Source organism: Schistocerca gregaria, chromosome 3 (genome assembly GCF_023897955.1).
Source record: "Schistocerca gregaria isolate iqSchGreg1 chromosome 3, iqSchGreg1.2, whole genome shotgun sequence".
Lineage (NCBI taxonomy): Eukaryota > Metazoa > Arthropoda > Insecta > Orthoptera > Acrididae > Schistocerca > Schistocerca gregaria.
This window is the reverse complement of record NC_064922.1, coordinates 835061801-835088615: the sequence shown is the minus strand read 5'-3', so window position 1 is coordinate 835088615 and position 26815 is coordinate 835061801.

Here is a 26815-nt window from a genome sequence, read left to right as displayed (position 1 = left end):
AATTTCTCTGCTAATTTAGATTTACTGCTGCTTTCTTTGCCAATTTGGATTTTTTTGTCCTTGCTGTTTGTGTTAATTTGTTATGTGCTGGTGCATTGCCTCGTCCCTTGGTATATATATCTGAGCTCAGTAGATTTAAGTTATCTTAAGAGGGGGTAGACTATATAAGAAACTATCTATGATGAATTAGAAGAAATGCATTGAGAAGCTATAAGAAAATGGTTTGGCCAAAAAAGTAGTGTACAGTGGAGAAAACTATTTTTGAAAGAGGATGTGAACAGAAAGCATGCTTGGATAAGATTTTTTTTGGTGGAAACAACTGTTGAGATAAGATGAAAGATCTATGGAATGACGTTTTGGGTTGGACTGCAGTGCCAAATGTTACACTGAAAACAAATCCTGTCCTTTCCTCCTGTGTTTGTTCTGCTATGTGTTTATGTATCCTTGTGTATTTGTTTTTTCCCTGTCTTTATGTGTTTAGCTAATAAGATTTATGTTGTAGAATTTTTCAAATACTATGTTATTTTCTTTGTAAAGATGTTTAGACATTATTTATTCTGTTCTGTTTTAATGCTCATGTGTCAAATTAATGTTTCGAAAATTATTCTCATTATTTTACATATTCACTTATGTCATAATTCCTGTAACACTGATGTATCTGTTTATTTCTATTCTTTAGTAAAGCCTGTACTACTACAAATTTATCTGTATTGTTATGTTCTTTAATAATGTATTTTGTACTTTTGTTATTGTATTCTTATGTCAAAATCGTAATTGACACCAGTTCATCAAATTAAGTAACTTGTAAGTTACATTTCACTGCACACGTTTCTGTTGGTCATAGTATATGGACAATATGTGAGAAGTAGGGACTGTTATTGTTTGGGCGTCAGCAAGGGACTAGATAACAGCATTGATGGGTCTAAGGACATGCCAAAAAAAATTGGGAGTGCATAAGTGGTGGTTATGGATTTGCTATATTATCCACAAGACTCTTCAATGGGGATTGTGCACCTGCACAGTCAAACAGATGGCTGCTGGCCATCTCTACAAGGACTACAGTGGGTCTACAGCTTTGATGGCTCACCAATACCATACTCTCTACCAGGACTACAGTGGGTCTGCTCTGTGATGACCTACCTACCAATATTCTTCAAAACTTCGACTGACTCTGCTGTGGGTTTGCTCTGTTGTGGCCCATTGCCTGTGTGCATGTCAAGAGTTAGCACTGTCTTTCTGTTGGAAGGACAACACTACTTCAAGATGGCATGGAAATCTACAATTTCTGTGTGCTTTCTCTTTTGCTAGTCAGCCTTTGACAAAAAAAACCACTTTAATTTTCCTGTGATGAATGATCAGGACTGTCTTTATGGGACTGTGAGAAAATTTTAGCTTTTGACCACAACATTGTATCAATAAGTGTGTGCATTTGATATCATTGTTATTGTAATTATAAAAAATTTTATCAAATCATTATTGGCCATTGCCCAAAACAATTTGTAAAATTTTTGTGGGGAGCATGGGGGCTATGTAAGTAGGCTGTTTAGGTTCTTTATTTTTAATGCTGCCGCCACGTAGCGCTCTGTATGAAAATCACTGGCTGTGTGATGTATGCAGTCTGTGGCTGGTTTGCATTGTTGTCTGCTATTGTAGTGTTGGGCAGCGGAAGCTGGATGTGAACAGCGCGTAGCGTTGCGGAGTTGGAGGCGAGCCGCCAGCTGTGGTGGATGTGAGGAGAGAAATGGCGGAGTTTTGAAATTTGTAAGACTGGATGTCATGAACTGATATATATATTGTGACTTTTGAACACTATTAAGGTAAACACATTGATTGTTTTCTATCAAAATCTTTCATTTGCTAACTATGCCTGTCAGTAGTTAGTGCCTTCAGTATTTTGAATCTTTTATTTAGCTGGCAGTAGTGGCCCTCGCTGTATTGCAGTAGTTCGAGTAACCAAGGTTATTGTGAGGTAAGCGGTTTGTGAAACGTATAGGTTAATGTTAGTCAGGGCCATTTTTTGTAGGGATTTTTGAAAGTCAGATTGCGTTGCGCTAAAATTATTGTCAGTTTAAGCACAATTTTGTATAATTGTTCAAAGGGGACGTTTCAAGTTTCCTGAGCGACTAAAGTACTCAGTAGTAAAGTCGCTTTATAAAAAGGGAGAAAGGGATAATGTAGATAATTTTAGACCTATTTCTATGCCATCAGTGTTTACAAATGTTACTGAAAAGGCTGTGTATGTAAGGTTAATTGATCATTTTATATCACACGATTTGCAATCAAATGTACAGTTCGGCTTTAGAAGTTGTTTGAGAAAGGAAAATGCTATATTATCTTTTCTCTGTGAGGTCCTGGATGGGCTAAACAAAGTTTCGAACGCTTGGCGTATTTTTTGATTCAACAAAGGCATTTGACTGTGTTGATCACACAATATTGCTCCAGAAGTTGGACCATTATGGAATAAAGGGAGTAGCTCACAATTGGTTAACCTCTTACTTTAGCAACAGGCAGCAAAAGGTCATTATTCACAATGTTGATAACGGCTGTGAAGTGGAATCTGAGTGGGGTACTGTCAAGTGGGAGGTGCCCCAGGGATCAGTGTTGGAGCTGCTCCTGTTTCTTATTTATATAAATGATTAGCCTCTAGTATTATGGGTAACTCTAAAATATTTGTTTGCTGATGACACTAGCTTGGTAGTAAAGGATGTGTGCAACATTGACTCGATTTCAAGTAGAGAAGTACATGACCTAAGTTCATGGCTTGTAGAAAATAAACTAACGTTAAATCACAGTAAGACTCAGTTTTTACAGTTCCTAACACACAATTCAACAAAACCTGACGTTTTAATCTCACAGAACGGGCATATGATTAGTGAAACGGAACAGTTCAAATTACTAGGTGTTCAGATAGATAGTAAGCTGTCGTGGAAAGCCCACGTTCAGGATCTTGTTGAAAGACTTCATACTGCCATTTTCACTATTCGAACGGTATCGAAAGTGAGTGATATTTCGACACGTAAATTAGTCTACTTTGCTTATTTTCATTCACTTATGCCGTATGGTGTTACGTTTTGAGGTAACTCTTCCCATTCTAGAAAGATATTTTTGGCTCAGGAACAGGCGGTTCAGGCAATAAGTGGCGTGAGTTCACGAACCTCTTGTCGACCTCTTTTCACGAGTCTGGGTATTTTGACATTGGCCTCTCAATATGTGTATTCCTTATTGTCGTTTCTTGTTACCAATATTAATTTATTTCCAAAAATAAGCAACTTTCACTCGGTTATACTGGGCAGAAATCAAACCTCCATTTCGATCGGACTTCCTTAACTCTTCTGCAAAAAGGTGTGCAGTATACTGCTGCATCCATTTTCAATAAGCTGCCACTCGAATTCAAAAATCTTCGCAGTAATTCACAGGCTTTCAAATCGAAACCGAAGAGTTTCCTCATGGGTCACTCCTTCTATTCTGTCGAGGAGTTCCTTGAAAAATTAAGATGATTCACATTATATTGCTTATAGCGTTTGCTTGAACTTATGGACTGATAATCTTTCAGGTTCATGAACATTTATTTTTATCTGTTATTACTTTTTATGTTGTAAGTTCATGCACTGACACATTCCATGACCTCGGGGATTTGCTCCTCAATTTGGTCCTACGGAACTTAACATTTAAATAAGTAAAACATCTATTTGAATAGAGCCAGTTACGTACAGCATGTAGCATCCACTCACAACAATGTGGACGTTTCTAGCTCAAAAATAAAATTTGTAGATATTCGATTTAAACTGATTCGTACACGGCTAGTTTAAATACATCACCTACATGATAGAGGAAAAAATTGGCTGGATGCTAGTAGGACTCGCGAAGTTACGGTTCTGTACAAACTTATTTGTATACAGACAGCGCATCCATTCCGGGAATGGAGAATCGGGACCATTTTTGCCTGTTATTGATAGTGGCCAGATATCGGTCACTTGGATTTCAAAATTTTTCGACAGTATTTTATTTTCAATAATACATCCGCAACATAGCCACGCAAGAGACAGGTAAGCGTTGTTATAATAATAGTAGATCTGCATTCGGGCTGAAAGGGTTGGAATGATAAAAGTCAAACAACAGCGAATGTTTGTTTCAAATACATCTGCATCTACATCTACACCGATATTCCGCAAGCCACCGTAAGGCCCTTGACGGAGGGTACCCTGTAAACCTAGTACTCATTTCCTTTCCTGTTCCACTGGTAAACAGAGCGAGGCAAAAGCGACTATCTATGTGTCTCCGTAAGAGCTCTAATTTCTCGTTCGTTATCTTCGTGGTCCTTACGTGCAATGTATGTTGGTGGCAGTGGAATCGTTTGTCAGTCAGCTCAAATGCCGGTTCTCTAAATTTTCTCAATACTGTTACTCGGAAAGAACATCGCCTTCCTCCGAAACGTTCCCTTTCAGTTCCCGAGGCGTCTCCGTAACCCATACGTGTTGTTCGAACCTGCCGGTAAGAAATTTAGCAGCCCGCCTCTGTATTGCTTCGATGCCTTCCTTCAGTCCGACGACGTAGTACGGGGCCCAAACACTCGAGCAGTATCAAGAATAGTTCGCACCAGCTTCCTATATCCGGGCTCCTTTCCAGGTGAACCAAATAATTCTGAAATTCTCCCAATAAACCGAAGTCGACCATACGTCTCTCCTCTCACATGGTCGTTCCATTTCATATCGCATTTCAACGTTATGCCCAGATGTTTAAAAGACTGGACTGTGTCAAGCAGGACACTAGCAATACAGGTCTGATCTTCCTACTCATCCACATTTAAATTTTTTTCACATTTAGAACCACCAGTCATTTATAAGACCAACTGGAAATTGTATAAGTCGTCTTGTATCTTCCTACTGTCACTCTACTTCAACACCTTATCGTACACCACAGCATCAACAACAAACAACCATAGATTGCTGCCCACGTGTCCGCCAAATCATTTTATCTGTATAGAGAACAGCGGTGCTGTCACACTTCGCTGGGGCACTCTTGACGATGGCGTTGTCCCTGATGGACGTGTGCCGTCGAGGTCAACATGCTGGGTTCTATTACTTAATAAGTCTTCGAACCACTCACATATGTGTGAACTTACTCCATATGCTCATACCTTCGTAAACAGCTTGCGATGGGGCACCGTGTCAAACGCTTTCCGGAAGACTAGAAAAATGGAATTTCCCAATCGCCCAATTTGAGACGTCTTATCTACGGGCAGCTTCTGGAAACCTGAGGATGGATTAAATCCGAAACGCGTCGTATGAGCAAAGAAGTCATTACACGTCTGGTGATTGACCTTACCGTTAGGACCCAGGCAGCCTGAATGCAGAACTACTGGTCGTTTCAATTTCAAGTTTGACATCCAATAACACATCATCATCATCATAATTTAAGACTGATTATGCTTTTCAGCGTTCAGTCTGGAGCATAGCCCCCCGTATAAAATTCCTCTATGATCCCCTATTCAGTGCGAACATTGGTGCCTCTTCTAATGTTAAACCTATTACTTCAAAATCATTCTTAACCAAATCCAGGTACCTTCTTCTTCTGCCCCGACTCCTCCTACCCTCTACTGCTGAACCCATGAGTCTTGGGTAACCTTGCTTCTCCCATGCGTGTAACAAGACCCCACCATCTAAGCCTGTTCGCCCTGACTGCTACGTCTATAGAGTTCATTCCCAGTTTTTCTTTGATTTCCTCATTGTGTACACCCTCCTGCCATTGTTCCCATCTACTAGTACCTGCAATCATCCTAGCTACTTTCATATCCGTTACCTCAACCTTGCTGATAAGGTAACCTGCACCCACCTAGCTTTCGCTGCCATACAACAAAGTTGGTCGAAAGATTGAACGGTGCACAGATAACTTAGTCTCGGTACTGAGTTCCTTCTTGTGGAAGAGAGTAGATCGTAGCTGAGCGCTCACTGAATTAGCTTTGCTACACCTCGTTTCCAGTTGTTGCCATCCTGTGAGAATATGCATCCTAAGTACTTGAAACCGTCCACCTGTTGTAACTTTATTCCCCCTATTTGGCACTCAATCCGTTTATATTTCTTTCCCACTGACATTACTTTCGTTTTGGAGATGCTAATCTTCATACCATTGTCCTTAGATTTCTGATCTAGCTCTGAAATATTACTTTGCAAACTTTCAATTGAATCTGCCATGACAACTAAGTCATCCGCATATGCAAGACTGCTTATTTTGTGTTCACATATCTTGATCTCACCCAGCCAGTCTATTGTTTTCAACATATGATCCATAAATAATATGAACAACAGTGGAGACAGGTTGCAGCCTTGTCTTACCCCTGAAACTACTCTGAACCATGAACTCATTTTACCGTCAACTCTAACTGCTGCCTGACTATCCATGTAAAGACCTTTAATTGCTTGCAAAAGTTTGCCTCCTGTTCCATAATCTCGTAGAACAGACAATAACTTCCTCTTAGGAACCCAGTCATATGCCTTTTCTAGATCTATAAAGCATAGATACAATTCCCTGTTCCACTCGTAACACTTCTCCATTATTTGCCGTAAGCTAAAGATCTGGTCCTGACAACCTCTAAGAGGCCTAAACCCACCCTGATTTTCATCCAATTGGTCCTCAACTAATACTCGCACTTTCCTTTCAACAATACCTGAGAAGATTTTACCCACCACGCTGATTAAAGATATACCTCTGCAGTTGTTACAATCTTTTCTGTTTCCATGTTTACAGATTGGTGTGATTACTGCTTTTGTCCAGTCTGATGGAACCTGTCCCGACTCCCAAGCCTTTTCAGTTATCCTGTATAGCCATTTGAGACCTGACATTCCACTGTATTTGATGAGTTCTGACTTAATTTCATCCACCCCACCTGCTTTATTGCACTGCAATCTATTGACCATTTTCTCCACTTCCTCAAATGTGATCCTATTTCCATCGTCATTCCTATCCCATTCTACCTCGAAATCTGAAACATTACTGATCGTATTTTCACCTACATTGAGCAACTCTTCAACATATTCCCTCCATCTACCCAAGCCATCCACAGGATTCACCAGCAGTTTTCCTGATCTGTCCAAAATACTTGTCATTTCCTTGTTACCTCCCTTTCGAAGACTGCTAATTACACTCCAGAATGGTTTTCCAGCAGCTTGACCCAATGTCTCCAACCTGTTCCAAAGTCTTCCCAAGATTTCTTCTTGGGTACTGCAATTATCTGTTTGGCTTTTTTTCTTTCTTCAACATAACTCTCTCTGCCTACCTGAGTTCTAGTATGTAGCCATTTTTGATACGCCTTCTTTTTCCTTTTACAGGCTGCCTTGACTGTGTCATTCCACCAAGCTGTTTGCTTCTTCCTACTTTTACACACCACTGTTCCAAGACATTCTTTAGCCACTTCTAGTACTGTCCATTCCTTTTCCAATGACTGTAACTGACTACATTCAACTAACTGGTACCTTTGTGAGATTGCTGTTATGTACTTGTGCCTGATTTCCTTATCCTGAAGTTTCTCCACTCTTATCCTCTTTCATATGGACCTGACCTCCTGTACTTTCGGCCTCACAATCCCAATTTCACTGCAGATTAAAAAAAAGATCATTGTCATCAAAGAATCCCCTGAATACACGCGTGTCCCTCACAGCCTTCCTGAATTCCTGATCTGTTATATAGTCAATGACAGATCCGGTTCCCCTGCTTTTCCAAGTATACCGGTGAATGTTCTCATGTTTAAAAAAGGAGTTTGTGATTACTAAGCCCATACTGGCACAGAAATCGAAGAGTTGTTTCCCGTTCCTGTTGGCCTCCATATCCTCTTCAAATTTACTCATAACTTTTTCATACCCTTCTGTTCGATTTCCAATCCTGGCGTTAAAATCACCCATGATCAGAACACTGTCCTTGTCCTTTGCTCTAACAACTACATCACTGAGTGCCTCATAAAAACTATCCATCTTATCTTGATCTGTCCCTTCACAATGCAAATATACTGACACAATCCTAATTTTCTTGCTAGACACTGTCAAATCCATCCGCATCAGTCGTTCGTTTACATACCTTACTGCAACTACGCTGGGTTCCATTTTTTTCCTGATGTAAAGTCCTACACCCCATTGTGCTATTCCTGCTTTGACTCCTGACAGGTAGACCTTGTATTCTCCCACTTCCTCTTCTTTCTCACCCCTTACCCGAATGTCACTAACAGCTAAGACGTCCAGCCCCATCTTACATGCAGCCTCTGCCAGCTCTACCTTCTTCCCAGAGTAGCCCTCATTGATATTAATAGCTTCCCATCTCATTACCATTTGTTTGCCATGTCGTATCTTAGGAGTCCCTGGTTTGTCAGTTAGTGGTGGGACTACATCACATCCAAAGGTCCAAGGCATTTTGTTGTGATTGTTGCCAACATCATATTTAAAGTACCAGGGAAGCAGGTTGCTAACCTTACTTGCCCCGAGTCCCAATGGGTTTTACCCCTAACGGCTGAAGGACTAACCGGTGGATTTGGTAGTCTTTGTCATATGAGCACAAAGGTGACCACGACTCAGAATATGTCAGAGGTGCCCAGCCTTATTCAAAAGTAACTGGTATCCCGACTGTCGGGACCACTTACTTGTCCACTCATACATTGCCCGTGGTTCCTGAACTAGGACATGACTACAGGAACCCACACCATGAACCACACAACAAAAGAAATATTTTTTCGTGTGATGTAATTACAGATTAACAGTTTTCCAATTTTTTTCTGTACTTCTCCTGTGAAACCATGAGTCTCCCAAATTTCATGATTCTAGGTGAACGGGATGTACCCTATAGGTTTTGGTGAGTGAGTCTGCGTGTATCAAAATATGTGACAATTGTCCGTATCTTTTATTTTCTTTGACTTTGAAGTTTACGTTTATTACACTGCCAAGGTCCTATAGACCTTAATATGTGACATAAATTTCAAATCGATCCGTCAACCCATTCCAGAGGAAAATGGGTCTTAACAGACTGAAAAAAAGCCAGAGAGGCAGATAAGAAATGACAAAAATTAGATTTATTGCAGATATGGTGTACTTGTTCTTTTATTTAAACCTTTAGATACTACATGTTAATGAGAAATGTAATATGTATGGTAAGCTGTATAAATTTTTCTGTATTATGGTGTAATTATCCTGGGTGAAGCCCATTAAGGAAAGTTAGGAAAAACAATTTCCTAGGCGGAGAGCCAAAGCTTATATAGGAGCCACTGGCATACAATAGTAGACTAGGAATATCATATGCAGTATCACTTATGTCAATGAAGCCAGCTGTTTACAATAGCGACATGACGGCGAGCACAATGGACGTGTGAGCGGCTAGTTATTTACTGATAAAACAGTCCTAATAAATGCGAGTAAACTTCGTTACCTATAGAGATTTGACATAAAGCTCAACACATGCGTCGTGTTTGACTGAAATTTTTCGTAGAGCAGACGGAAAATACAAGGACAGGAACATGTTGTTGTTGTTGTTGTTGTTGTTGGGAAGTTTAAGGGGGACTAAACAACTAAGGTCATCAGTCCCCCATTCCAAAAAACCGGCGAAACAAAATTTACGGAACAGGTAAAACCCCAAGGGGGGAGGAGACGCCCCTCCCCCCAGTCACTGAAAGAACACCAATGTGGCAGCGAACACTAGAGACAAGAAGAGTACAGACGAACACTGGACAGAAAGAAACGGAAGAAAATAAGAGTGCCGGAGACTGGTTGACTGACCATGGGAACAAAAATTCGGAAAGAGTCAACCACCCGAATACACACATTAAAATCTGCGACCAATGGGACACTCGAGGACAAGATACACAGAAAGGGAAAGGGACAGGTCCCCCCTAAATGGAACCATAAAAAGGACTACCACGGATAAAATTTAAAACGTCGTCAGCCATGGAGGCATCGTCGCATAAAACCAAAGGTAACGTGCCAGGGAGATTAAAAGTCTGCCGGAGGGTGCGCAGGCGGGGACACTCCGACAAAATGTGGGCGACCGTCAACCGGGACCCACACTGACACAGGGGGGGATCCTCCTGACGCAAAAGATGTCCGTGCGTCAGGTAGGTATGGCCGATGCGGAGCCGACACAGGATGACAGAGTCCCTGCGAGAAGCCCGCAGGGAGGACTGCCACACATCGGTCGTCTCCTTAACAGCCCGCAGTTTATTCGGAGAAGTCAGGCTACGCCACTCGTCACGCCACATCTGAAGCACCTTACGGCGCAACGCCAGCTGCAAATCACGAGCCGGGAGGCCGATCGCCAAAGTGGGGGCGTCGACCGCCTCTTTGGCCAGCCTGTCGACACGTTCATTCCCCGGGATGCCAACGTGACCTGGCGTCCAAACAAAGACCACCGAACGACCAGAGCGGGTAATGGCAAAAACAGACTCCTGAATAAAGGATACCAGAGGAGAAGAGGTATAGCAGCGGTCGATAGCCTGGAGGCTGCTGAGGGAGTCACTGCAGATGACGATGGACGTACCTGAGCAGGAACGCATATGCTCAAGAGCGCGCAATATGGCCACCAGCTCTGCAGTAAAAATACTGCAGCCAGCCGGCAAGGAGCGCTGTTCAACATGGGCAGCGTGAGCAAAAGCGTAGGCAGGACGATCATCCACCAGGGAACCATCAGTGTAGACAGGCTCACAGCCTGAAAATGAGGCGACGAGCGCAAGAAAACGGTGACGGAGGGCCACATGCGGAACCGAGTCCTTGGGTTCCCGTGCCAAGTCCAGGCGGACGGACGGACGGGTCATACGCCAGGGAGGCGTGGGTGCACAGGCCCGGAAGGGCGGCAGAAGAGGGAACGAACCCAGTTCAGACAGCAGGGACTGGACGCGGACAGCAATGGAAAGCCCAGACCTAGGTCGCCGGTCGGGCAGAGGGAGAACCCTGGCAGGGAAAAGCAGGCGATGATTGGGATGGCCCGGTGAGCAATGCACGTGGACAGCATAGTTGGCGAGCAGTCGGTGGCGGCGAATCCGCAGCGGGGGAACCCCGGCCTCCATCAGCAGACTATCCACGGGGCTCGTACGGAAAGCGCCAGTTGCAAGCCGAACCCCACAGTGGTGTATGGTGTCCAACAACGTCAGCACTGAGGGCGATGCAGACCCATAGGCCAGGCTCCCATAATCAAGCCTGGACTGCACAAGGGCTCTGTACAATCGCAACAGCGTGCTGCGATCTGCACCCCAAGACGCATGGCTCAGGCAGCGGAGGGTGTTGAGGTGCTGCCAGCACTTTTGCTTCAGCTGAGTAACATGAGGAACCCACGTGAGCCGGGCATCAGAGACGAGTCCTAAGAAGCGGCTAGTGTCCACAACTTCAAGTAGTTGACTGTCGAGGTAAAGTTCCGGATGAGGGTGGACCGTCCGACGCCTGCAGAAGTGCATAACTCGAGTCTTGGCCGCAGAGAACTGAAATCCATGAGTCAGAGCCCATGAGGCCGCCTTGCGAACGGCTGCTTGCAGCCTGCGTTCGGCGACTCCCGTAGTCGTTGAGCTAAATGAGATGCAGAAGTCGTCGGCATACAAAGAAGGAGACACCGACGACCCCACGGCTGCAGCCAGACCATTAATGGCCACTAGAAATAAGGAAACGCTCAACACCAAGCCCTGCGGGACCCCATTTTCCTGTATATAAGATGAACTAGAGGCGGCACCGACTTGCACCCGGAAAGAGCGGCGCAATAAAAAGTTTTGAAGAAAAGCTGGGAGCTGACCACGAAGACCCCACTCGCGCAACGTAGCAAGGTTGTGATGCCTCCATGTTGTGTCATATGCCTTCCGCAGATCAAAAAATACAGCAACGAGATGCTGACGGCGGGAAAAGGCCGTACGGATAGCAGATTCCAGCCGCACCAAATTGTCCGCAGCAGACCGGCCCTGACGGAAGCCACCCTGGGATGGAGCGAGGAGATCGCGCGACTCAAGGACCCAACACAAACGCCGCCCCACCATACGTTCGAGCAATTTGCACAAAACGTTGGTTAGTGTAATGGGACGATAGCCGTCCACCACCAGAGGGTCCGCACCGGGCTTCAAGATGGGAACGATAACACCCTCTCGCCATTGCGACGGGAACACGCCCTCGCTCCAAATGCGGTTAAAGATGGTAAGGATGTGTCTCTGGCAGTCCCTGGAGAGATGCTTCAGCATCTGCGCGTGGATGCAGTCCGGTCCTGGCGCTGTATCAGGGGAATTGGCGAGGGCAGCGAGGAATTCCCTCTCGCTGAAAGGAGCATTGTATTTTTCAGAATGACGTGTGTGGAACGATAACGGCGTCCGCTCAGCGCGCTCCTTTAGAGAGCGAAAGGCAGGACGGTAAGTTGCAGTCGCAGAGCTCGTAGCAAAGTGCGTGGCAAGGTGGTCAGCAATGGTGGCAGCGTCCGTGCAGACAGCGCCGTCCAGGGAGGTTCCAGGGACACCCATAGGGGTTTGGTATCCATAAATCCGCCGGATGCGGGACCACACGAGCTACGGGGAGACGCGGGAGCCCAAGGATGAAATGGACCTCTCCCAGCATTCCTGCTTACGCCGTGCAATAAGACGACGGGCCAAGGCACGGAGCTTCTTAAAGGCGATGAGGGTCTCCAGAGACGGGTGCCGCTTATGACGCTGGAGAGCCCGCCTACGGTCGCGAATAGCCTCAGCAATCTCCGGCGACCACCAGGGGACAGACTTCCTCTGAGGGAGTCCAGAAGAGCGAGGGATGGCAGTTTCGGCCGCAGAAATAATTGACGAGGTCAAGACACGGACCACCTCGTCAATGTCACCCTGTGGGAGAGAAGCAATGGTGGCAGCGGAAGTAAAAGCCGGCCAGTCAGCCCTGTTGAGAGCCCAGCGGGGCAGGCGCCCAGAAGAATGACACTGGGGCAGTGACAAATAGATGGGAAAATGGTCACTACCACACAGGTCAGGATGCACTCTCCAGTGAAGGGATGGAACAAGTCCGGGGCTGCAAAGAGAGAGATCGATGGTCGAGAACGAGCCATGGGCCACACTGAAATGCGTGGGAGCACCGGTGTTCAAGAGGCTAAGGTCGAGCTGAGCCAACACATGCTCCACAGCGCGACCGCGGTCATCGGAGACAGTCCCACCCCATAGAAGGTTGTGGGCATTGAAATCGCCCAGAAGCAGCAATGGCGGCGGGAGTTGAGCCAGCAGCGCAGCCAAGACATGTCGGGGGAGTTGCCCATACGGAAGAACGTAAACAGAGCAAACAGTAATAGCCGGCGAGAGCTCAATCCTGACAGCAACTGCCTTTAAAGGCGTCAGAAGGGGTACTGGTGAGCTACAGACAGAGTGGTGAACAAAGAGGCAAACTCCACCTGAAGCTCGTTGACAGTCAGCGCGGTTCTTATAGTATCCCCGATAACCGCGAAGGGCAGGGGTCCGCATTGCTGGAAACCAAGTTTCCTGAAGAGCAATGCACAGAACAGGGGAAACACTCAGAAGCATCCGGAGCTCAGGCAGGTGGCGGAAATAACCGCCGCAATTCCACTGGAGAATGGAAGCAGGAAGGGACTGGGAGGGCGTGAAGGCGACTAAGAGGCAGACGGCGCCTCAGAGTCAACGGCCGCCACTGAGCGAGAGTCAGCTGTGTCCATAGGAGAGGTCCCCGAGGGTTCCGTGAGGGCGAGATCCGCGGCAGAGGCGAGGATCTCCACCGCATCCCCAGAGCCAGAGCTATGGACAGCAGGCGGTACTGAAACTGCCGGAGCGTCCTTCTTCTTGGACACGTTCCGGCCCTTCTTCTCGCGTCTGTCCTTTGGCTTAGAGGGCTGGGAGAGTTTCTCTGAAGGAGCGTCGGAGGCTGACGACGACGCAGAAGCCCTACGACCAGCAGGTGGATGAACCTTCAGCCACTGGCTGACATCCGGCGGGGTAGCAGAAGAAACGGAAGAAGGGAGGGCCCCGAGGGACCCCTTCCGCGAGAGAGGAGCCCGCAGAGACGACGCCGGCGGAGACGACGCCGGCAGAGAAGGGGGAGGGGGAGGGGGAGGGATCGAGCCCCCTGGTTTTGGAGCAGATGTCACTCCTGAAGCATGTGCGGGGGGAGTGACAGAAGGGGGTTTGCCCCCAACTGCTAAGAGGGCAACAGAGGAAGGCTTGCTCCAGACACGCGGGAGGCAGACAGAGATGGACGGCCCCGAGGGCCAACTGAAGGCGGCACAGAGGAGGCGACAACTGCCACCCGCGAGGGCGACGATAACGTAGCTGCAGCATAAGAAGTTTGAAGAGGGACAGGATGCAACCTTTCAAATTTCAGTTTTGCCTCGCGATAAGTAAGCCGGTCCAGGGTCTTAAATTCCATAATCTTCCGCTCCTTATGAAAAACGGGGCAGTGCGGAGAGCATGGAGAGTGGTGTTCCCCACAGTTGACACAGACTGGCGGAGGCGCACATGGAGAATCGGGATGAAGAGGGGCGTCCGCAATCTCGACATGTGGCGCTGGATGGGCAACGGGAGGACATATGCCCAAACTTCCAGCACTGGAAGCACCGCATCGGGGGAGGAGCGTATGGCTTGACGTCACAACGGTAAACCAGTACCTTGACCTTCTCAGGCAATACAGCACCCTCGAAGGCCAAGATAAAGGCACCGGTGGCCACCCTGTTGGTCTTGGGTCCTCTGTGCACACGACGGACAAAATGCACACCACGTCGTTCCAAGTCAGCTCTCAGCTCGTCATCGGACTGTAACAAGAGGTCGCGATGGTAAATAATCCCCTGGACCATATTTAAGCTACTGTGGGGAGTGACGGTAACAGGGACGTCTCCCAGCTTATCACACAAGAGGAACGCCCGTGACTGGGCTGGGGAGGACGTCTTGAGGAGGATGGACCCATTCCTCATTTTAGACAACCCCGCCACTTCCCCAAACTTATCCTCCAGGTGTTCCACAAAAAACATAGGCTTTGTCGAAAGAAAGGGGTCACCATCAGTCCTGCTGCAGACAAGGTATTGTGGTACATAAGGCTCCTGCTTGGCACTAGATCTGCGTCCCTCCCATGGCGCAGCCAACGAGGGGAACGACTGAGGATCATATTGTGCAGCATCGAATTCAATTTTGCCTCGCTTAGAGAGGCTGGTGGCAGTGCGACCACCAGCTTGGTGAGATTTATTGCGCTTCATTGCGCCACATCCGCCCAGATGCCACCTGCTCCGAACGAGGGCTCTCCCCAAGGGTGCCACCCAGCCAAAGCAACGGGTACCTGGCCGATATCCCATTGCCCGGAGTCCCCGTGCCCCAGACAAGATGGGCACATACTCCTTGGCATGCATGGGGAGGAAACAGCTCTGGCATCTGTAGTGCGATCCCTGCGTAGTCAGGGGGCTACCACCAAGAGGGTACATGACGACCCCACCACAACGGACTGGCTACCGTGCTGGGTTTTAGGTGTTGAAAGGGTCCACAGTTGCCGTGGGCGCTAAGAAGGGGATTGCGCACAAGACGAGGAGGCAACCCAGAAGACATGGGGTGTAAATCCCTCCACATGACAATAGATAGCATGCAAGATGGAGGTGCACGATGGACCAATAGAAAAACACCACGTAAGGCGTCCTTCCCCAAATGGCACGCACTAACAACGGAAATTTTGAAAATGGCAGGTCAAACCCAAGTGGGGACCATAACATAAGGCCGAAACTTTGAAGACTCCTTTTAGTCGCCTCTTACGACAGGCAGGAATACCGCGGGCCTATTCGTACCCCCGAACCCGCAGGGGGGGACAGGAACATGTCTGAGCGCAAACGTAACTAGAAACATCTAACATATTTTTGCGTTTTGTACTGTACGCAAGCCTAAATAATTACATTACAGTTTCTCATCCGAAGTACCGTCACTGTTTAAACAGTTTATGTATATTTTGAGGGGTTTAATAATTTAGTATCAACAGATGTAGCTTAATGATGTGCTTTTAATCAGTTCTGATCATCTTCGTCTTTTCTTCGAATAGTTCGCTCGTTGTAAAAGTATTATTATAAGCAGAATGTGCTGTTCATCGTTGATTACAAGTGTTTTTATTCATTTGAATGTTCTTACGAAGACTACTGTCGGCTTTAAACACGTATATACTGTATGCAATTTGACGGTCTTCTCATAATACGATTCTACAATGTATGTGCTAAACTCAACTTGTACGCAAATACTTTCAGAACTTCCTTAAATCGGATCGTAACCACAACGCCATTTCGTTTAAGAAAATCGTATACGTATCACGCACAAACATTCTGACGCCGCCATATTATCTCACTAGACGCCTCGCTTCAGTAAAAGCTGCGTTTTTGTCAGTCTAGTAATGTATGTCTGTGGCAGGAGCGCGCTCTCTGAACGCAAGTGTGACGTCAGAGCAAAGCGCGTGGAAGATTTATTTGGTCATGGGACGTGAGAGTGGATACAAGCATCTGCGAGCCACCAAGAGTGTGACAAATGAGGTCAGATTGAAAGGTGGCTACACTGAGTCACAGCGCCAGAGATTGCGCCAAAGAGTATTATTCAGCCTCCTCCATTGGCAGTGGCCGCTGAGAAGTTGCTGAGGGCAGTAGTAATTCTGAGGTAGCCGTAATTAGAGTACTGATTGCGACCATGTCGTGTGCAGTTGTTCTGTTGGGGCAAGACACCAGATTTTGTTGGATTGGGGATGTTGTAATGATCAGTGTATTTTTCGTCAATATATATGAGGTAATTAAAGCATTTTTGTATTTTAAATTTCGTTAATAACAATGCCTCTTGCTCACAGGTTCACTCAACAAAGCATCTGGCTTGTGTTCATGTATTAGAGTGTAATTCCGGTTTCGATGTGCAATCAAAGTATTTCTGTTTTTTTTTTTAATTACTTCATTGTAAATGGCGTTTAAAGCATCTTGTTGTATTGAGGAAGAACCGTGCCAGATGTGTACGTTGAATCACACTTCCACACACAGAACAGTTACACTTATGCTTTCTTGTGTCATATAAACCAACAAAAAAAATATGCTCCTCACTTACTTTACCTCCAAAACTCCAATAATCATCAGCATCACATAATCTTAATACTTCAATAATACCTCTTCAATACGTCGATACATATAAACCTTATCACCAATATCATTTACCTTACCTCTTATCCACCAAAACTCCAATAATCATAAACTTCACACAATCTCAATAATACTTCTTCAATACGTCGATACATGTAAACCTTATCACCAATATGATTTCACTTCTGTAACAACTCTTTCCTCTAGTCAGTGTCCTCGAACAAGTACAGATAAAATCCTAGTGCAAACTTCGGTTCATCATCCCATACCATCTGAAGACACAATGTCCACACACGACCTCTGTGTAATCCATCTGACCCAAATCTTGTACTCAATATGAATTATAAAATACATGTTGGTTACCTTGTCCATCATTAAATAAAAGAAATGCATACATGACCTCTAACAGCCTTTAGTTTGAATAACTCTCAGTAAGTAAGGACGAGTACGGAGTGTGAATAATCTTAATTTTCAGAATCATGGCAAAACAGAAGCAAACAAATGGAGTATTTCTTGTGTCAAGTGTCACTTGCTATTTCAATCGCTCACGAAGAATGCAGTGCAATAACTGTCAATGGTCTAAACCTAGTGTTGGTATGTCATGTCGTTAGCTTCCTTCCTATTAGCATAAATTTATACAGCTTCCATAAAACCTCCAGCTCATGTGACTTCAATGAAGAGTGTGACAAATGAGGTCAGATTGAAAGGTGGCTACACTGAGTCACAGCGCCAGAGATTGCGCCAAAGAGTATTATTCAGCCTCCTCCACTGGCAGTGGCCGCTGAGAAGTTGCTGAGGGCAGTAGTAATTCTGAGGTAGCCGTAATTAGAGTACTGATTGCGACCATGTCGTGTGCAGTTGTTCTGTTGGGGCAAGACACCAGATTTTGTTGGATTGGGGATGTTGTAATGATCAGTGTATTTTTCGTCAATATATATGAGGTAATTAAAGCATTTTTGTATTTTAAATTTCGTTAATAACAATGCCTCTTGCTCACAGGTTCACTCAACAAAGCATCTGGCTTGTGTTCATGTATTAGAGTGTAATTCCGGTTTCGATGTGCAATCAAAGTATTTCTGTTTTTTTTTTTTAATTACTTCATTGTAAATGGCGTTTAAAGCATCTTGTTGTATTGAGGAAGAACCGTGCCAGATGTGTACGTTGAATCACACTTCCACACACAGAACAGTTACACTTATGCTTTCTTGTGTCATATAAACCAACAAAAAAAATATGCTCCTCACTTACTTTACCTCCAAAACTCCAATAATCATCAGCATCACATAATCTTAATACTTCAATAATACCTCTTCAATACGTCGATACATATAAACCTTATCACCAATATCATTTACCTTACCTCTTATCCACCAAAACTCCAATAATCATAAACTTCACACAATCTCAATAATACTTCTTCAATACGTCGATACATGTAAACCTTATCACCAATATGATTTCACTTCTGTAACAACTCTTTCCTCTAGTCAGTGTCCTCGAACAAGTACAGATAAAATCCTAGTGCAAACTTCGGTTCATCATCCCATACCATCTGAAGACACAATGTCCACACACGACCTCTGTGTAATCCATCTGACCCAAATCTTGTACTCAATATGAATTATAAAATACATGTTGGTTACCTTGTCCATCATTAAATAAAAGAAATGCATACATGACCTCTAACAGCCTTTAGTTTGAATAACTCTCAGTAAGTAAGGACGAGTACGGAGTGTGAATAATCTTAATTTTCAGAATCATGGCAAAACAGAAGCAAACAAATGGAGTATTTCTTGTGTCAAGTGTCACTTGCTATTTCAATCGCTCACGAAGAATGCAGTGCAATAACTGTCAATGGTCTAAACCTAGTGTTGGTATGTCATGTCGTTAGCTTCCTTCCTATTAGCATAAATTTATACAGCTTCCATAAAACCTCCAGCTCATGTGACTTCAATGAAGTTTCTTGTACCAATGTCGTTCGTAGAATTATAGCAGTTCATTCTCTTATATTAAAATATAAAGCACTGAGCGTAAGCAAAACATGCAATAGCGAGTAAATATACCAGTAGAGAACAGAATGTCAACAAGTGGATGCAGCACAATCCCTATAACGAGGCTCTGCCAAGCGAACAATCTATAATTAATACCATAGTGTGACCTATACTCCACGTTCGTACATCATATATCAGCACTTCTATATACCAAATTAAAGAGTAATTATGACAACAAAACAGAAATGTGTAAATATGCAATCCATTCTCAAAGCAGCAAATATATATCTTATATAATAAACAGGTCATTAGCATCATATCAGCATAACCAAATAAATGTTCATATGTAATCTTATTAAGTAAACATGAAGGCGCAAGCACATAAATCCACAAAGCATAACTTACATACATAACCATATCAGCACAACTAATAAGGTGACAATTATAATTTAAATAAATAAGCACAGCAGGCACATAATAAAAAAATTGTGACATCAGTGAAAAAGCAATACAGCCAAGCGATGCATAATGTACATAATTAATAACACTGCTCATTAATCAATCATTGTCAAAATCAGTTAACACAAAGCATAAATCACGTAATTGCGAGCAGCAATTACGTCTAAAGTACGTACCTAAGTGGAAGAATGTTACCTAAAAAATAAACTCAATAGTTCCTTTTTTAGTTGATTCCTTTCTTCTTCGAAATTACATTCTGCCTGAAATTTTCTCGATAGCAAGTCCTCTTAACGTCGGACACACACAGAATTTACCTGAAGTTCTTAAATATTTTACAAAACTGTATCCTGAAAAATACTGAACGTTAATAACATAATTCATCAAGTCACTATAGCTTTACACTGAATTTATTCGGAGTAATTAGACTGTGTATTTGTTTACGGCTGTCAGTGCATTCGCACTGAGCGCTCGATCAGCTGTAGGTACGTGTGACGTAAGAAGAAATTGTTTGCGGTCAACGACTGCCTTGTGCGGCGCGCAGACTTGACTGTTGCTTTGAGTATGTGCCGCCGCCAGAACACGGCGCGGTATCCTTGTACTCTCCGTGTGTTTACGTATAACTGTTAGTTTCTCAAAAGTATGTCATTCCACAAAAATGTTAACGTTCGATATATGATGTATTTCCTTAGAGCGCCGTGATTTAAGAGTTTCTACTTCGACAGTGTTACCATGAATAATTTTGCGAACCCTATATGGACCGTTATAAAGCAGAAAAAATTTGCGGCACAAGCCTTTTCCTTTGTGAGACAAACGATGAGACGTAACACCTTTTGACCAACTGACAAGGTTTTTAAACGACCAGGACGTTTAGCTGATTCCTCTCTTCTAGCAGCCGCAGATACAATATTTTGTAGAGCCAGATTGACAACTTCAGAATGCCGCAGTTTCCGTGAAGGCGGAAAAGGAACGATTTCAGAAATGCGATTTGTCGGTGCTTTATTTTTTAATATCAATATAGGCGGTAAAGAAGTTTAATCATTAGGGAGTTCATTGAGAATGTTTTGAAAAATATGAAGATACTGATCCCACGTTCTATGAATCTGATGACAAAGTCGACACAATTTATTGATTTCCTACCTCCATCTCTCTGAAGCGTTAGATTGAGGGTGAAAAAGTGAAATGCAAATTGGTTTACTCTTACGGCGCCGTAGAATACGAAGCCAAATTTTAGAGCGGAACTGTGATCCGTTATCTGATATAACCTTATCAACATGTCCCACTTCTTTAAGAAAATGTTTGATGAAAGCATTAGATACTGAACGAGCTGTTGCTTTCCGTAAAGGTGTAAAACACACATATTTTGATGTCAATTCCACTACTACCACGATGTACGCAAAACCATTAATAGAACGAACCACTGGACCGAACAAATCGACTGCAGCCATCTCCTTTAATTTCGCTGGAATGATAGGAAACAACGGTGCTCTGTGAGAAATAGTTGGCGGCTTAGCCTTCTGACATAATTTGCATTTGACAAGAACAGATCGAATACGTTTTTCCATATTACTGAAGTAGCAATTTTCTCGTAATTTATGAAAGCATTTTCTGGGACCAAAGTGTGCATAACTGAAATGTGTATACTAAATTAATTTATTAACCTACTCATCAGGAATACAAACTAACCAAACAGAGTTGTCGACCGATTTTCGTTTAAAAAGAATATCATTGCGAACTAAATAATGGTGTCTAATCGCTACGCTTTCCTTTTATTTCCACTTCTCCATAATGTCCTTCCAGATTGGATCCTTATTTTGCTCCTTAGCGATGTCCTGGAGCGAAGACGAAATAAAATTTTCAAACTCAACACCTTGAATATACATCAAACAATAATTGTTTTCTTTGCAGTCCTCCTCAGCACTTTGTTTCAAACCCATAGGTGCAGGTGATAAAGCATCAGCAATAATATTTGAAGAACCCTGTATGTAAACAATACTAAAATCAAATTCCTGTAGATACAGCGCCCATTGCAGCAATCTTCCATGTGTTAATTTTGCTGTCATAAGAAATTCCAGACCTCGATGATCGGTGTAAACCTTAGTATGTCTGCCATACAAAAATATGCGAAATTTTGTGAAAGCCCAAACAACAGCCAAGGCTTCAAGTTCCGTAGTCAAATAATTCTTTTCTGATTTAGAGAGATCACGACTTCCAAATGCAATAGTTTCCTGTACTACAACGCCGTTTTCTTCTATCTCTTGAAATAAGTGTGCACCTAGACCTTTGTATGATCAGTCCGTCACCAAACAAAAATCTTTAGATAAATCCGGATGTGAAAGAAGTGGAGCAGCAACTAAAGCATCACGAAGTTGTTCAAATTCTGATTGAGCTTCCTCATCCCAACACCAATTAGAATTCCTTCCAGATAGTTCACATAAACTAGTTGTGGCCAAATTGTCCAATCTAACAAAGCGTCTAAGAAAATTACAGACATCAAGTTAACTACGAACATCACGTTTTGTAGTAGGAACAGCATAATTACAAATAGCGTCTAGTTTTTCTGGATCAGGAAGACTATCTTCTGTAGAAATAATATGACCAAGAAATTTCTCCTGAGAACGACCAAATTCAGATTTTTTCAAGTTCACTGTAATGCTAACTCTTGCAAAAATGCGTAATAATGAATCCAAAATTTTATTGTGCTCACTCCAAGAAGGTTTAGCAATAAGAATATCGTCAACATATGAAGTAATATTGTCACGAAGATAAACAGGTAAAATTTCGTTTAAGCTACGAATGAATGCTGCTGAAGATACAGTAAGTCCAAACGGTAATATCCGAAATCACTTTTGGGTAAAATAGACATATCCGGTTATTCTTTATCAACTCTCTAGATAGATAGATTGATAGTTGAAGAGTTGTTTTGATAGATTCGAAGAATAGTAAAAGAGTTGGCAGCGGTGCAGAAAACTAAAAGGGAAATAGCACCACTACAGCTGGGGTCCCTGTGCACGCTACGGCACATATTCACTTACTGTAGCGAATCCCCTGAAGACTTAAATAGCCTCACATAAATTTCAGTTTGTGACTTAGTGGCCAATTTGGTGGAAGTGCGTACATAAATTGATCTAACCATGAACATGGATGTATGTCATTCCTAGAATTGCGAAAGATCTTAAATTTTCGAACAGTTAAGAAGTGTTTATAGTCAAAGTTTTTGCCTCGTGGCGACAAAGACCTACCGCGTCTGTCCCCGTCCCAATGTCGATTATTGTCAAGTTCGCGCGCCTGGCGCTCTCTTGTTGCTTCTCGTAAATGAAATAAATTAGTTTCCTCAAAGCCCTCTGCTATCTGTGATTCTAAATTTCTTCTGCGGTCTTTTCCTACGATTTCGTTTTCAATTTGTTTGACTTACTTTCGTAACGCTTCAAATGCCCTTTTAACACGTTCATTAAATTTTCCCTGATTTTCAACATGTTTATTTATATTCTGGTACTCTTCTGTTCCTGCAAATGGCAGTGAAGCTGTATAATCTGAATCACTGTCCCCATTCAAAGTAAGATTTGTCAATTTTTCTGAAATCTCGTGAACTCTTTCCAATAAGTCACCTATTTTTTCTTTCTGTTTATTTACGTCTTCCGTAAGTATCGCGACTCGGGTTTCAGTATTGACACATTTAGTAGTTAACTGTTCATACTGTTGTGTTAGGTTATTTATTCTGTTATTTGGTACAGATTCCTCGATTCTTTCAAATATTTCTTCCTTATCGTGTGCGCGTTGTAAATTTAACTCTGAAAATTTTTGTACCATCACGCGATCTCTTTCTTCCTGTTCTCTATCCTGTTCCTTTTGTCTGATTTCTATTGAAATCAATCTATTATTTTGAGCATTCAAAATCGGTTGTACTTCTTCCCTAATTTCTTTCTTTGATTCATGTTTCATGTTTTTAAAACATATCCCTATTCGTGAGTCTAACTGTGTTTCCATTGTTCCCATCTCAGTTTTAATTGTTCCTATTTGTGATCCCAAATTTAATATTGCACTCATCAACTGCTCCATATTAATTGGTTCGAAATTCTTTTTGCCCCTAAAATTTCCCGTAAAACTGACTTCCTTCGGCATAGCCGTAAAGCTATCCGTGTTCGATACTATATCATAATCTTCTGTCGTTAATCTCGAGTTCTGAAAATTTTTTGATTATGAAAAATTTGGAACTGGTTCCGGGTTATTTCCCGACTTATTAAATTGTTTTCTACTTCATTATTCATCATACTGTTCTCATATGTTGGCGAGTTCGCCATGTTAACAATTTCGTCATTCTCACTATCCAACATTTTTGCCTTTTTCATCGATCGCGTAATCATTTACAAAACATACAAAACTGGTCACAATACGAATATTACACAGAATGTAACACTATCTTCAACAATACCATTCACAAGAAATGCTTCCTGACAAACACGCCTAACGAACAATTAAAATCGTCATAGTTGCACAAAATTGTCAAACCCGTATACAAAACATCAAAAATTAAATTCTGCCAAAATACCATTAAAAGAATGACAAGACAACTACAAATGTTCAGTTACCAAATCTACACATGCAATATAGACTACAATTACTTAACTACAAATTACTACAACAAAACTGTCTGCTATTTTTACTATCAAAAGAATTCCAAGGGACGATCCGAAGCAGCAGTGGCCACGTGCATGGGGCTTAATTAAATATAATGCAAATAATTTTTGTTTTTAGTCGTTGTTTGTCCGGTTACGCATTCTCATAACCGGTTGGCCCTGAATAATATTAGTACGCAATCTGACTGCATAGAATAACAACAAAGAATGAAAGGAAATTTCGGTTAACACAATTAATTAATTAAGTCAGTCCCCAGCAACTATAAAAGCTACGAAACAAGAAAGCATAAGTGTAACTGTTTTGTGTGTGAAAGTGTAATTCAACGTACACATCTAGCACGGTTCTTCCTCAATACAACAAGATGCTTTAAAAGCCATTTACAATGAAGTAATTAAAAAAAACCAGAAATACTTTGATTGCACATCGAAACCGGAATTACACTAATACATGAACACAAGCCAGATGCTTGGTTGAGTGAACCTGTGAGCAAGAGGCATTGTTATTTACGAAATTTAAAATACAAAAATGCTTTAATTACCTCATATATATTGACGAAAAATACACTGATCATTACAACATCCCCAATCCAACAACATCTGGTGTCTTGCCCAACAGAATAACTGCACACGACATGGTCGCAATCAGTACTCTAACTACGGCTACCTCAGAACTACTACTGCCCTCAGCAACTTCTCAGCGGCAACTGCCAGTGGAGGCGGCTGAATAATACTCTTTGGCGCAATCTCTGGAGCTGTGACTCAGTGTAGCCACCTTTCAAGATGTAAGATGTCGATGACGACGAAGAAAACGAACGAACTCTACGATTGTTTCACTTTCACTCGCGTTTGAAACATTACCCAGTGACATAATTTGAGTGATTTTAACTAAATAAAAAGTGAAATGTGGACCGTGACAGTGTGTATAAAATCCCCTGGACGCGCTACGAGCTCTGGGAAAATTAATCTGGGTGATAGGGTTGCCACCTCACAGCTTCCAAGTCCGCTGAGCAATATTCCGGTTTACCATTCCTAGGTATATTGCTATTCAAGGGCTACGAGATCTTCCTGTCTTTAAGCGATGTGTTCCGCTTCTTATATCACTGGGATGCTATACAGAGTGTTTCCATACGAGCGTGTAAAAACGTAACAGGTTATAGAGACTGCTATGCTGAACAATTTGAGATAGGGAACCCGGGGTAGGAGAAGCCAGCTTAAGGAGGTATGGAAGTAAACTTGTCTACGCTTTGTCTAGCATTACTGTTTTCCAGCTTATTTATAACTAACACGCGTACAAGTTTACGCATACTGCGCTGTTTATATACATGTACATTGCTTAATTCCTGCAAGGAAACAAGGAGGACGAGCCTAATTACCAGGAAGTCATGATGCACGTTTTGTTTACTTAACTTGTCCATAAGGTGGCTCTGTTGAATCTTATTTACATTTTCCCATGACAGAACGTGTTATGAATCAATGACAGACCCATTCTTTACTCAGTGCTATTCAGGGACGTGCAGTGCAGTACGATGGAGCAGTACCGGTACAGTATTTCCTGATCGCTGGATTGGAAAAGCAGGTCCTGTTCCATGGACTGCGAGGTTATCTGCTAGTTATTTGACCTAAATCCTCTTGATTATTTCCAGTGGGGATATCTAAAGTCACTAGTGTATGAGAGCCAGTGGATACAGAGATGGAATTAGTTGGCACAATTATAGCTGCCTGTGATGTGATTTGAAACACAGAAGGGATATTTATTAGGGTGCGTCAGAATCTTGTTCACTGGTGTCATGCTTGCATTGAGGTTGATGGTCGTCATTTCAGCACGTTTTGTAAGGTGCAGCATAAATGGTACGTTCATTGTGTCGACTTTGTTATTTGCAGATAACTGTAACTAATGTAAATAAAAAAAGTAAGCAGTAATGTGATTTAATTCCTGTTATCTCCTTAAGCTGGCTTCTCCGATCCCAGGTTCCCTACCTCAAATTCTTCAGAGGAGCATCCTCTATGGCCTGTTAAATTTTTGGAAGCTCTTACGGAAACATCCTATATATTATTCTCTTCCGCTATGTGAGAGGGATCGAAATAGCAAGAGTTAGGCGTGAGGGGCTGATACGAAAGAAAACAGATGTTTGATACAGATAGATTGAAGCAATAACCGATTTTTGCAATAACCGGTTTTCGGTTTTCTTGCCCCTATTGCTTACTGTAATAAATGTAGAAATTAACAAAGACAGAAAACTTTTTACTCCTTCCGTTTCAAGATACACGGATGTAAAGTGTCAGGCAAATCCAACACCTTCCATGAAAACCCTGACATGATAAGCAAATCCAGTATTATGCCACATAGCTCCGAATAAATCGTGACATTAAATTAACCAAAATAATACGAGTAACGAGTGAGCAAATGGAATACCACAGACTAACACTAGAATGCCTAAATGCATGTCATACCTTCCCACTGAGAGACAGACGCAGTTCCGAGGGGAGAAACGAGAACAGAAGCCGACAGCAGAACCGTGTTAAGCTAGAAGGCTCTACGATAAGGGACGGTCTGGACACCCACGACGCCAGCTAACCACTAGGACAACCCCAGCTGTAAGTTTTAGTGTGGGACTTATTCGCATCTGTTACGTCAGGACCACGCCCAGACCATCTTAAAAGCTAGAGATCTCCAGAAGAACAGTA